The sequence below is a fragment of the Gadus chalcogrammus genome, chromosome 5 (assembly GCF_026213295.1).
Source record: "Gadus chalcogrammus isolate NIFS_2021 chromosome 5, NIFS_Gcha_1.0, whole genome shotgun sequence".
Lineage (NCBI taxonomy): Eukaryota > Metazoa > Chordata > Actinopteri > Gadiformes > Gadidae > Gadus > Gadus chalcogrammus.
The window spans coordinates 11,446,612-11,458,152 of NC_079416.1; the positions used below are offsets into that span (position 1 = coordinate 11,446,612).

The 11,541-nt window shown below is 47.1% G+C and overlaps 1 long non-coding RNA gene across 1 annotated transcript; it reads right to left on the reverse strand.

The window, feature by feature from the left end:
* Positions 1-10,651: 10,651 nt before the first annotated feature.
* Positions 10,652-11,411, reverse strand: LOC130383277 (uncharacterized). Its single transcript, XR_008895732.1, has 3 exons — positions 11,359-11,411; positions 10,797-10,864; positions 10,652-10,698 (listed from the first exon to the last, which is right to left on the reverse strand). It is a non-coding gene; the product is annotated as an uncharacterized LOC130383277 (long non-coding RNA).
* Positions 11,412-11,541: the final 130 nt, after the last annotated feature.

Here is an 11,541-nt window from a genome sequence, read left to right on the forward strand (position 1 = left end):
ACCCACCTTGTGGACTGGTAATGAAGGGTAAAGGCCTGTAGGAAAAAAACGGGGCGTTTGTGAGGAAAAGAGAATGAAAAAAGGTTTTTCTATCGCATAGGCTTAGCTTAAAGTGTCTCTTTGGAAGTTCAGCAATGGACCACGTTTTCAGGCCCATAGTTTGAAAATGCCCGGTTCAGCAGACCTACACACTCAAGGTTTGTGTCGATGCGACAGCGAGGTCTGTGACAGCGGCAGAGACACTCTGAGTGTGTGTGCAGTGTGAGGAGGAGGGCTTTGGTTCCATAAATCAGTCAGTTAGCGCTCGGTCGGGTTCCAGACCAACACATTTGAGACCTGCTGGCCGCAGAACAAGCCCCAAACATCTGCACCAGAAACTCTCCTTCTTCCCAGAAAATATGGCAGGATCGGAAACCCAGTGGACGAAAAACACCTCGCCCCCGTCATCTGGTCTCTTTTAACGCACGCCGTTGGGCCGCGACCTCGTGCGATACTTTAACTGCACTTGGCGAGAGTCAATCTCCAATGAGGGCCTAATTTGTGGAGGAATTTGACTGTGGTTTTCTTCCACTTTTAATCGTGCCACCTTATGAAAGAGTTCATTCTTTGTCTTCCAAGGGCAACAACAATCAGCATGTTGGGATGCTCCCCAGAGCAGAGGGCCAACGTCTGTATCCCTGCGACAGAGACAGGGAAGACATTTTCTTGATTCATTCCATGTATAGGGAACTAAGAAATGGATCATAACGCGACACGACAATCGTCGTGCAGGTCTAAGACAATCGTCCTCATCGTTACAATCAGACCCCCTCCGCCCACTTTGACAGCGCATATACATTCGAGTGACGAGTTTTGTGTCAACACAGCGTTGCTAGACAACCGCCCAACACCAAAGGATTCTCTCACAGTAGTGCAACAGAACTGAGAAGCGGCGTCCAAGCTGGCCCGGGTTCAGATGGCAGGCGCTGCTCCACAGGGGGACAGTGGGGGAGTCAGCGTGGGGGAGGCAGCATGAGGTTGGAGGGGGCTTTTGGATCCGGCAGCACTTAGGAGTGAATCATGCCTCTGCAGGCCCCGGGTGACTGACTGATGTTTGGATCGGTCGCAGCCGTGCAGACCGCGCCGGGGATCTTGAGCCGTGGCTGGGAAAGCATGCGGCGCTGCAGCGTTTGTATACAGGAGGAAAGTAAGGGAAGATGGGCTGCCTGTAAGCAGCATCATAGGCGGTGTGTGAGTGGGGTAACATTGAATGCCTATGATTGTCAAGAGGGGATGTTCTGGTGGGGAAAGGTTTGATTGGCACCTGATAAGGTATTCTATACTGTATAGTTGATCGACTTTCAAAGTAGATAAAGTAGTCCCCTTGGTTATCTTCTGATAAATCGATTCGGATTGTCTGAAAAGATTTTTTTATTGCAGTGCGCTGAGAGGAACAGATGGATAATATGTTTTAACAATATATTATCCATCTGTTTTAATATCCGTTCTTCTATCGGTCAACTTGAAGTCAAAACTGTGAACGTGCCGGGCTTCTGGTTTGGTGTTTCTGGGAGTATAGATGTTAAGTTTAGATCTTAACAGTTTACATACCACAGGCAGGACTGACAAGACAGATTATATGGACCCTTGTACCACAGACAGGAAGAACGAAACCAAACATGACCGAAATATCTCACCATAGTGCCAGGCTTGAAACTGACCCGATGGCCGTTCCTCGGTTGAACACACCATGCTAAAATAAGACACTGACCCCCTGTCTCAGAGACCTGTCTGTGCGACAACTCTCTCAAAGAGAACCATGATGTGGTTTTGCTGATGATTGCTGATTTCTAAGGTATTCCAAGGAGTTCATATTTCCCTGAGCACAAGCGTTGATTAAAGTCTGGAATAAGGGCAAACTGATAATCATGTTCAACAAACATAGAGAAACCCAGTTTGGGAGAACTGAGCTTTATAAAAGCTGGTAGAAGTGAACCTGTCCAAAATGTTGTATTCTTTTTCTGGTGGCCGCTTCAAAATTATAGGAGATAACCCACCCATGCCAACAGGGAGTTGTTTTTCCATCCCTTCCCATGTGTTTTTCTTCTATCCCCCATCTCCCTTGAAGAAGTGTTATTCCACATTATTATAGAAATATTTTACATTATATTAAATCTTTATATATTCATGGTATTATGGTCATTTTTCTTCCCCCCCCCCCCCCCCCCCCACGTCCAATTTTAGGTCACGGTAAAATAATTTAAGGTTTACAACTTTCAAGTTATTTTTCTGCCAAAATCTAACGCTGATTGTAACAAGGCATGATGGGAATAATACTGTCGACTTCCAAATATAGCCCATTTTTCTAACTATAGCCCTGAAAAACCCACCTTCCGCTATTAGACATGAGACTTCAAGTCATCATTCAGTTTCTCAAGTGAATCATCACTGTGCTAATTTTAGATCAGAAATCAAGGGGGTTGCAGTGAAAATACTGATTGCCATCTGAAGCGCTGTGCTGTGAAGCACACAGCAGATATGCTCTCAAAAAAGAGTTCTGGGGTACATTCCAGATGCTTAGGATCACCATGTGGATTTATGCCTGAATGGAAAACCAAAATCACTGGGAATATTTTGGCGGGAAGTAACAATCCCTGTCCGGTCAGAATCTTACATCACGTCCGTCTACAGATTAGAATAAAGAGCCCTTTCATACTTACTGTCAATTTCTCAAAACAGATATTTTAGGCTGTATTAGTTATATACTGTTACCTTGCTAATTGGAGTTTTAAATACTCTACAGCAGCACATGTACTCTCCTAACTGTTGGACTTCATTTCCGAGGAGCACCACAATCGATTTTTGGTAAATGCTTTATTTTGACAACTGCAAAAACCAAGTATGGTCTTGATTATAGCCAATTTTTTTAATGGAAAAGCACAACCGAATAAAAAGGCATCTCTGCTAATATGATTATAAAACCGTGTAATTCAAACTTCACCTTACAAAAACACGAGCTGCGTTCCATTAGCCCCAGCCCTGTGCTGGGCCTCCTCCCCTGCCCAACGCCTAATTGGGGTGACAGGGGAGCAAACACCAGAACAGGTCTGAGGTGGCAAGGGGGAACACTTGGTACGGGGCGTCCTCGTGCCAGAGTCTCTAAACTGCTCGGTTAGGCTCTGCTGTTAGAACAAATACTTGGAAAGCACCACTCTTCCATGTGGGCCTCGGATCTCCCTGGATCTTAAATACAGGACAAATAAAACCAAGGATGGGGGGGTGAGGGGTTGGTGGTCAGCCACAACAACCCGTGCCTCCTGCTTCAGGCCTCCCACAAACCGACCGCAGGCCCACTGCACTGGCCTCGCACTAGACGCTAGACAGCTCACAGGACTGCTGTCAGACCGTGTGCCTCGGTTCAGTCTGGGTCGGTTGTAATGTGCTCGTAAAAAAATTGGACGGCTTAGGAATCGGTCGTGCTCTCAGTCTCACGTCCATTTCCGTCCATGATGGAGTCAGATGTTCTCATCGTAATCTAGACCAACTCTTTTGGTTTGCTTCCTCATCTGCTTGCTAGATACTGCTCTCGGAGAGCAGAAACATCTGGTTTGCCGATCAGAATAAAAGATGTGTGATTTATACCTGTGTTTTTGTGTGCTTTTGTCGATCCTCGACCAATAGTGGCATAGCTGTATGATAACGAGTTATTCAAGTATTTCTCCTCCGGTGTGATTCCTCATCCTGTCATTGTAGGATGGTGTAATATTACTCAGGGTCACTGAAGTCTCCTTCTAGCATTTAGACATTGCCATCTCAATTTCAGTTCTTCAATGGTTAGTCTGGTAGTCTAACACAGACGCTTCTCAAATTCGATCAGACCATCTGGTCTGCGCACCGTCTGTGGCGGTGAAGTCATCAAGGTGTTGTTATGATCAGAGAGCCCTCCACCATCGCCGCCGCTTTTTCTGGACGGATTCTGTGAATAGTTCACCATTCATAAATCTCAGGCATCTGTGTTTTTCTGTCTGCAAGACGGCCAGTCAGTCACTGTCCTAGCTGCTGCTGCGGGGCAGAGGAATAGGAGGGACGTATGAACAGACAAACAAGACAGACAGACGGACGGACAGACCGACAGCCCACTAGAAATCGTCTGTGATTTCTGAACTCTGTGTAAAGTTTTCATCAGCCCCGCAGTGCGGCCGTCTACTCAGCTGGCTCTCCTTCAAAACCAAGCTACCAGATATGCTCTCCTGCAGATGATTACCTTCACAGCCCGATACGTGGTTACGAGGCGAGCGATCACGCTCAGCATGATTTGTTTTTCTTCCCGGTTTCCCTTCAACGTTCCTCTCTTTTCTTAATTGTTTTCATGCATGTCTCACGCTCACACACACTCACACACACGACGATCGGGTGGGCCGCCGGAGTGCTCATCAGTCAAGGTCCCTTCTGTTGACCACTGGAAACGAGGTGGAGCTGAATGTGGGACTCGACCACGTCAGACGTATAAATCAGCAGGTTCTGAATAGAGGTACTGTGGCAGTGATTGTCTCCACAGTACCATAGTGTTATCTTTTTGGGAGGGTGCTGAAAATTCCAGTCCGGTAAGCCCTGCCGTGTCAGAGGATGACAGAGAGATTCCAAAACCATTTCCCTTGGCACATAAGGTGTTGAAATGACCACTGGATGTGTGGAACAAGGTTATGACCCTGTCATATCACTATGGAAGAGCTGAATGATCTCGTCAAGACATCATAGAGTTGCACTCAGTCCAACATTGTGCCGTGTCAAACCAGGACTCAGAAAGCTGTTTAAATTGACTTAATGGATCAAGATTCCCACCCCTCTTTATATCTTTCCCCAAGTGAGAAAAATAAAGTAACTTGCCATTTTCTCAATATGTGTGTGGAGTTTTGAGGTGATCAAACTGTGAGTTCGTAATGTTTTTAAAAAGGGTGGTATCCGGCATAAAGGAGGGTGCGTCCAAATGTGCATCACGTCATTCCTATCTAGAATGGCTTTTTCTTTTTTAAATGCACAGGACTTGTTGTTTTACCTACCTGTATTTGCAATCTGTAACATCCAGTAGATCTCCCTTGACTTCTTCATTGCCAGATCTAAAGATCACTGTTTCATCAACCCCAAGCGTGGGCCACTTAGCTAATTTTAGTGCCGTTTTCCGCACAAATGTAAGGAAAGACAGTTGAAATGGATCAACAGTTGCATCAAACCATCAGCATGGACAGGAAAGGACATTTCACAGAACAAAAGCTCCAAGATGTCTTTAGAGCCAAATGTGAGAACATCCCCAAAGTTAGGAGACATGAGTGATAATTGGTCAGAAACTAGGCATTACAAGCCGCTGGAGTCACACTCTAGGTGATATCCTGTATTATGGGAAAGACATGGTCGATGTGCCAACCGGCCAATGGCCAAGCCTTTTGTCATCCCCATGTCCCTAACACAGAAATGAGGGAGCACAAGGAGAATGTCTGGAGAGTTATTATACCCCTGTGTGCAGGAGAAAAATATTTAAGATGATGATTTATATTGCAGACCAAATCATCTGTTTGACATCAGAAGTATTCAAAAGGTGAAGAAGTGTCACTCTTGACTCAACTTCACATAACAACATAATGATGATGCCCTGTCTATACGTGTTCATGAAACGACTTTTGCTGCAGGATTTAGTGTTACTGAGAGGAGCGCAACTAGAATTCTCTCTAGGGTTGGCCACAGGTCGCTCGATGAGGACTTTATGATGCAAAACGGGGCCAAGAGACATGGTCTGGTGCTCCCTCTCCCCACAGAGGTGAACTTGGTAGCACAACACTGTTACCCTCACAAGGACCCTCAAGTGCAAAGGTTCAAAGTTTTGGAGCTGTTGAATTTGCCCCCCCCCCCCCTCCTCAGGGAAGACGTCTCTTCTAGTTCTCACTTGGAAAACCACCGGGCAAGGTTCACTCCCTAACCTCTGACACAGGGACTGCTTTCTGCAGCAATGACTCAGCTGTGCTACCATCTTGTATGCACACTACTCAAGGTCTAATTCAAAACACACAGAAAACAGCAGGTTCAATATATGATGCAATCTATTCTGGACAAATGGAAAGTACTAGTAAGAGAACAGGAATGCACAATAAAAGGCAGAGGGAAGTCATGTATAAGCGGGGCACCTTGTACCATTAAATTGTGCAGACCAGATGAGAATGGGAATCCGGCCAACCTGATTGGTTCCTTGCCAATTGATCATCAATTAAAGAATCAATCAAAAGTTGCACTGATTCAGTGACGGATCATTGGCCCGAGGTAAATGCTCCCAGGATGGGTGCAGCAGATGCTCAAGGACCCATGTGTATTGGAGTAGTCGCGCACGTGTTCTTTATGGAAAATACGAGCGCAGGGAAGAACCACACATGACACATTGTTATGGTCTGTGCAGCCCCTATGCTCGTCTAACATACGTTTTAAGACAAGCAAACAAAGCAGTGCCGTGTCTGCCTCTTACATTATTGTGATTTACACACGGAAAACCACAGGACTCGTGCCAGCTTCCAGCTTCCTCGCAGTCTCCTTGCGATAGTCCTCAAACCCCGAGCTTATATCCCTCTCTGTTATTCTGACCCCCGGCCTACTCGCTTCCCCACATCCACCAAAATAATATTCTCCCACCCCCCGCTCCTTTCAGTTTAATACCTCAGGTTTGAAATTTTCTCTGACAGCGGAAAATGTGCTCTTGATAATCTCTAAACTTTGTTGAGTAAACTAAATCGAAAAAAATATATCAATGTGAGTACGGCCTGTATCGCCTGCTGAGCCTGTCCTGTTGTTCATGCCCGCGTCGCGGAGTCCTGGAAGTCATCGCCACACATCGTTTACTCTGGGAGCTATTCAGAGAATGTAAGGAGAGATGATGTACTGTGGGGTCCGCTTAGCTGTTGGTCTCGGTGGTCTGAGGCTGCTGAACAGCGGCACTTTCAGGGGTTTTGGATGCACACTGGGCTTCTGGATTGATGGACCCCCCCCCCCCACCCCAGGAGCAACTTCTGAGGCATCTGAATTCATTACACAAGGACCCCCCTCAAGTCTCTGGAGGTTAACTCTAGTGCTCCAGCCCTCCACCTTGAACATATGTGTTGAGTAATAGCAATATGCTGAAGCCGTCTCCTGAGTTTTGGTGGGAGGGAGCGCCAGAGAACACATTTGATTATATATCTAGGGTGTGGGTTGGGATGCGGTAGCTGACTAGAAGAACATGTTGTTCTTCACTGGAACAGTGTCAATGTCCTTAAAAGAGGAGATGAATCCTTCTTCCAAACGCCTCACATGGGGTCTTTGAAGCTTGTCTTTACGGATGGGAAGAGGCAACATTTGGACATAGATATGGAAGGAATCGCACTGCTGGGAATGGGGCAGTGTCAGAGCTCTGACCTCAGACAGATCAAACAGAGGGAGGGGGGACTCGAGCCCAACACTCTGCCTATAACACAACTGGGAATAAGTGCTGAGGCAACGTCGCGCCACACGGCCCCCTTCCTCCCACTGTCATCCTTCCTGGACAAACAGACCTGAGTTGGTTTTCATCAGCACATTTGTGCATCACTGTGTGAAGAAATCCTTGGCTTCCCCTAATTAGCAGGAGACTTAAGGGAGCCAGCAGATTAGTCTGCATAAGCGGGCCAGGGGATGGGTCCACTTAAGGGTGGCAGAGGATTGGTCCAACATAATGGGGCCATTAGATTAGTCCGCATAAGGGGGCCAGAGGTTGGTCCACTTAAAGCGACCAGAGGTGGTGTCCACATAAGGGGCCCAGAGGATTTGTACAGGGCGTTGGTTTGAAGGGGGAGCACGGATTAACCGTGAGTTCAACGACATGAAACTATTTCTGTCGAGAAGGACCCTCAGCGCGACACCGCAGTTCCGCTCTGCCTCCACCGCGTCAGTAAAACAACTCCATACTTCGGCATCAGCCCTTGGATCTGAAGAGACACGTGCTTACTTTTCCTTTCTGCTTTCCTTTTTCCTGGATCACCATGAATCTTTTTCCTCTTCTTGCTTGGAGGAGTAATTGTAGATGACAAAAACATGTCGACTCAAGGCTATTACCTTTGATACGCTTGTTCCATAGATAAGAACCTTTTTATCCTCTGTGGAAACCATTGCTGACCACCATCAGAACCATGCTTTATCCATACATAGGTTCATAAAACGATTTATTGAATCGTAATATGGTTAACGTTGTAATGTCAATCCCTTAAAGGATAGATTCTTTATTTTTCATAAAGAATGTTTTATTACATCCTGGATCGTTCTTTCCAGAACTTCTAACTAGTCTCTACGGTTCGAACCTTGGAAAATGTCCATATGACTCCTCCATTTCAACAGCACTATCATAAAGAAGTACAAGGTGACCAGAGCATTACGAGGTGTAGTTCCGCTTGCTGAGCGGTGTTTTATCTGACACTAAACAGCAGGGTCAGAAAGTGTACCTTGTTGCTCCTTTAAATGATGTACATCTTGCTGTTGCTTGGCAAGTGATCCATCCTTCTGAAGCGGTGGTTCTAAACCACCGGGATGCGAACTAGTACCGGGCCCCGGACCGTTCGCCACGGGGATGGACGGATGTAGAAACTAAGGCCAAAAAAATGATGTATATAATTCTACCTGTGGTGCAGTCATAACTGTTTTAGGAACTGTGAGACTGCTACGGTCTATTAAATAAACACTTTACACTTTTAATTGTTAATAATGGTCCTATAGTTGCTGTGTTTACTCGATTTAATGAGCTAGGTGTATAACTTTTGGCCAAAATGCTGCAGTAACAAATTAGACGAGGAGCCTTCTTCGAAACAAATTGGAGCCGATACTTAATGAATGACACAAGCGCACGCACACACACACATACGCACACGCACACAAATATGCGTATGGATCTTGGCGAACAAGCCAAGATCCATCTGAAACAGCACTCTGACGTTAAGGAATACACACTACCATAGTAGTGTGCGTCATGAGATTTGCAAAACTTTCTGGGAACTGTGCCTTCTACTCGTCTGGATATGCCCATGCCAGGCCAGTATCGCTAAGGTTACACAACAGTTCACTGCAGCTGGCCTGCGATCTCAGCCGTATGGTCTGGTTTTCCCTAGTGCCTACCTGTCGTCGACGTGGATGTGAAGGAGACCGTTCGGTCTGTCTTTTCTGTGTATTTGGTTGGTGCATTAGGGTCTTTCTAAAGACTCTGAAAAAGTAGGATGCATGACAAAGTCCCAAAATATTAATTTGAAATCATATATTTCCTTATTATTATTTTAGGGGAACACATTTCACTTAAACATACATACATCATCACATACATATATGAGTTACTACAAATTAATACAATTGTTTGGTTTGGCTGAAATATTTAAAAGTTAGTTAGTCAATTTCAATAAAAAAGCCACAGAAAAATCCAGAGAACTAGAATCTGACAGTTCAAACATACAAAGTGACAGTAGTGCATAGACGGGTTCTGAGATCATTCGAGGTTCCTCTAGAACCTCACCGCCTGAAAACAGCATTATAGATTGGTCCACAGAGTGCAGAGAGAGTGCTTCAGCCCCTCGGTACCTGAGAGGACGGTCCGTCACCGAGCAGGACTCAAAACCAGGCATCATAGCCATGCTTGTCCTTTATAATCCATATGCTGTCAATCGTCTTGCCGGCCTGGAGTAAAAACAGAAAAGGTGTGTTTTGATTAATATTCACCTTTGACCCTTTCATTTGGTTTGTGACCAGGCAGTCTCCAAGACCCCTTAACACGCGGATGGAAAGTAATTCACCCGAGTCTCTCCTGGAAAGGAAGTGGAGGAGTTAGCCTTATAACTTCAGATAGCTATCTCTCTCTCTCCCTCTCTCTCCCCTCTACCACTTTCTCTCTCTCATACTCACTCTCTTCCATACTCTCTTTCTTCCATACTCCCTCTATCCCATACTCTCTCACTCCCACACTCTCTCTCTCTCTCACCTGATCGTCGGACACCTGGCCGAGGTAGAGGTGGGTGTGGTTGACCACTTGCATGTGGGTGTACCCGTAGTCCGTGCTGCGGAAGGCGCTCCAGTCTTTGGGGTTGGGGTTGAATTATCCGTCTTCTCTTTGCAGCCCTGGAGTGCAGCATCCAAACAGATCACCAAACAAAACATTGTTTACATTGCTGTGGTGTGCCTTCCTGGGGTCCCGCCCCCTGGGATCCCGCCCAATGGCTGCCCAGGCAATTCGGTCTTGCCTTGGTGTGAGCCAGACCGCACCACGGCATGCACATTACTCACTCTCCTTCTGTGTGTGTGTGTGTGTGTGTGTGTGGTGTGTGTGTGTGTGTGTGTGTGTGTGTGTGTGTGTGTGTGTGGTGTGTGTGTGTGTGTGTGTGTGTGTGTGGTGTGTGTGTGTGTCGAGGGAAACCTGTCCTTTGTTGCCGGCTGCACCTCCACAACCCCATAAACACATCAACCGTGCAGAACAGCAGCTAGCCAGAGAGGGTGGAGTGCGTGTGTGGTGTGTGTGTGGGATATGTGGCATGAGAGTGGTTCTATTCGTGTCCTGTATAAAAGGTGAATGCCCGGGGTTCCCTCCCTAGAAGACCATAGACGTGGAACACAGCAGGGCACTCACAGCAGAGCCGGTGATGATGTGCACGGGGCCTTGGGGTTGGTGTAGGGCTCTGCGACGCTACCGTTGAACACCTTCAGAGAAGGGATTCCAAAAAGTGCCGGTTAGCATCCTCATCCAGGTAGAAACAGACACGGGCCTTATGGGTAGTTAATGGTAGTCAGGACCGAACCTTGTCCCCGTAGACCGGCCAGAGTCTCTCGTAGGTGTGCTCATGCGCCCACAGCTCCACGTCCACACCTGGGGAGGGAAAGCATCGGTCAGGACCCCCTTGTCCTCCGACAGTGAAGGACGCTCTAACCCGCTGCCTCACCTGCCCTCCCCTCCCGTCTATGAGACCATTTCTATGTCCGATTTCTCTGACGAAATAACGTGATGGCTTATGGGACGGTGTGTGCTGTGGAGGATATTCGACAGTGGTTGATCTGCGACAAACAGAGTGGGGTCTGGGTGAGGGGAAATGAAATGCAATACAAAGGGGGGGGGGGGGGGGGGAATAGGATTTGAAGCAAAGGCCGCTGTCCCGGGACGACTGCCAGTCCCAGGTCTGCTTTGGTCATAATGATGTGTGTTTGGATCGCTCCGTGTGCTACCAGCGAGCGCTGGGGCATTAGCATGTCTGAGCATGCAGGAATGTAAAAAGCCAAAAAGGAAGAAGAAAATAACACAGCCATTAAGGAGGCTGGCAGCTGTGTGTGTGTAGGTGTTTTTGGAGGATCACTCAGAGGCCTTACCGTGGAGGTAGAATAGATCCTCCAAGCCCGGTGCTGCTGGGGTAGTGTCGCTGTCCTCGTCTTACCTGAACGCAGACAGACAGACAGACAGACAGACAGACAGACAGACGGACAGACGGACAGACGGACAGACGGTCAGACGGTCAGACAGACAGACAGACAGACAGACCAGACAGGACAGAC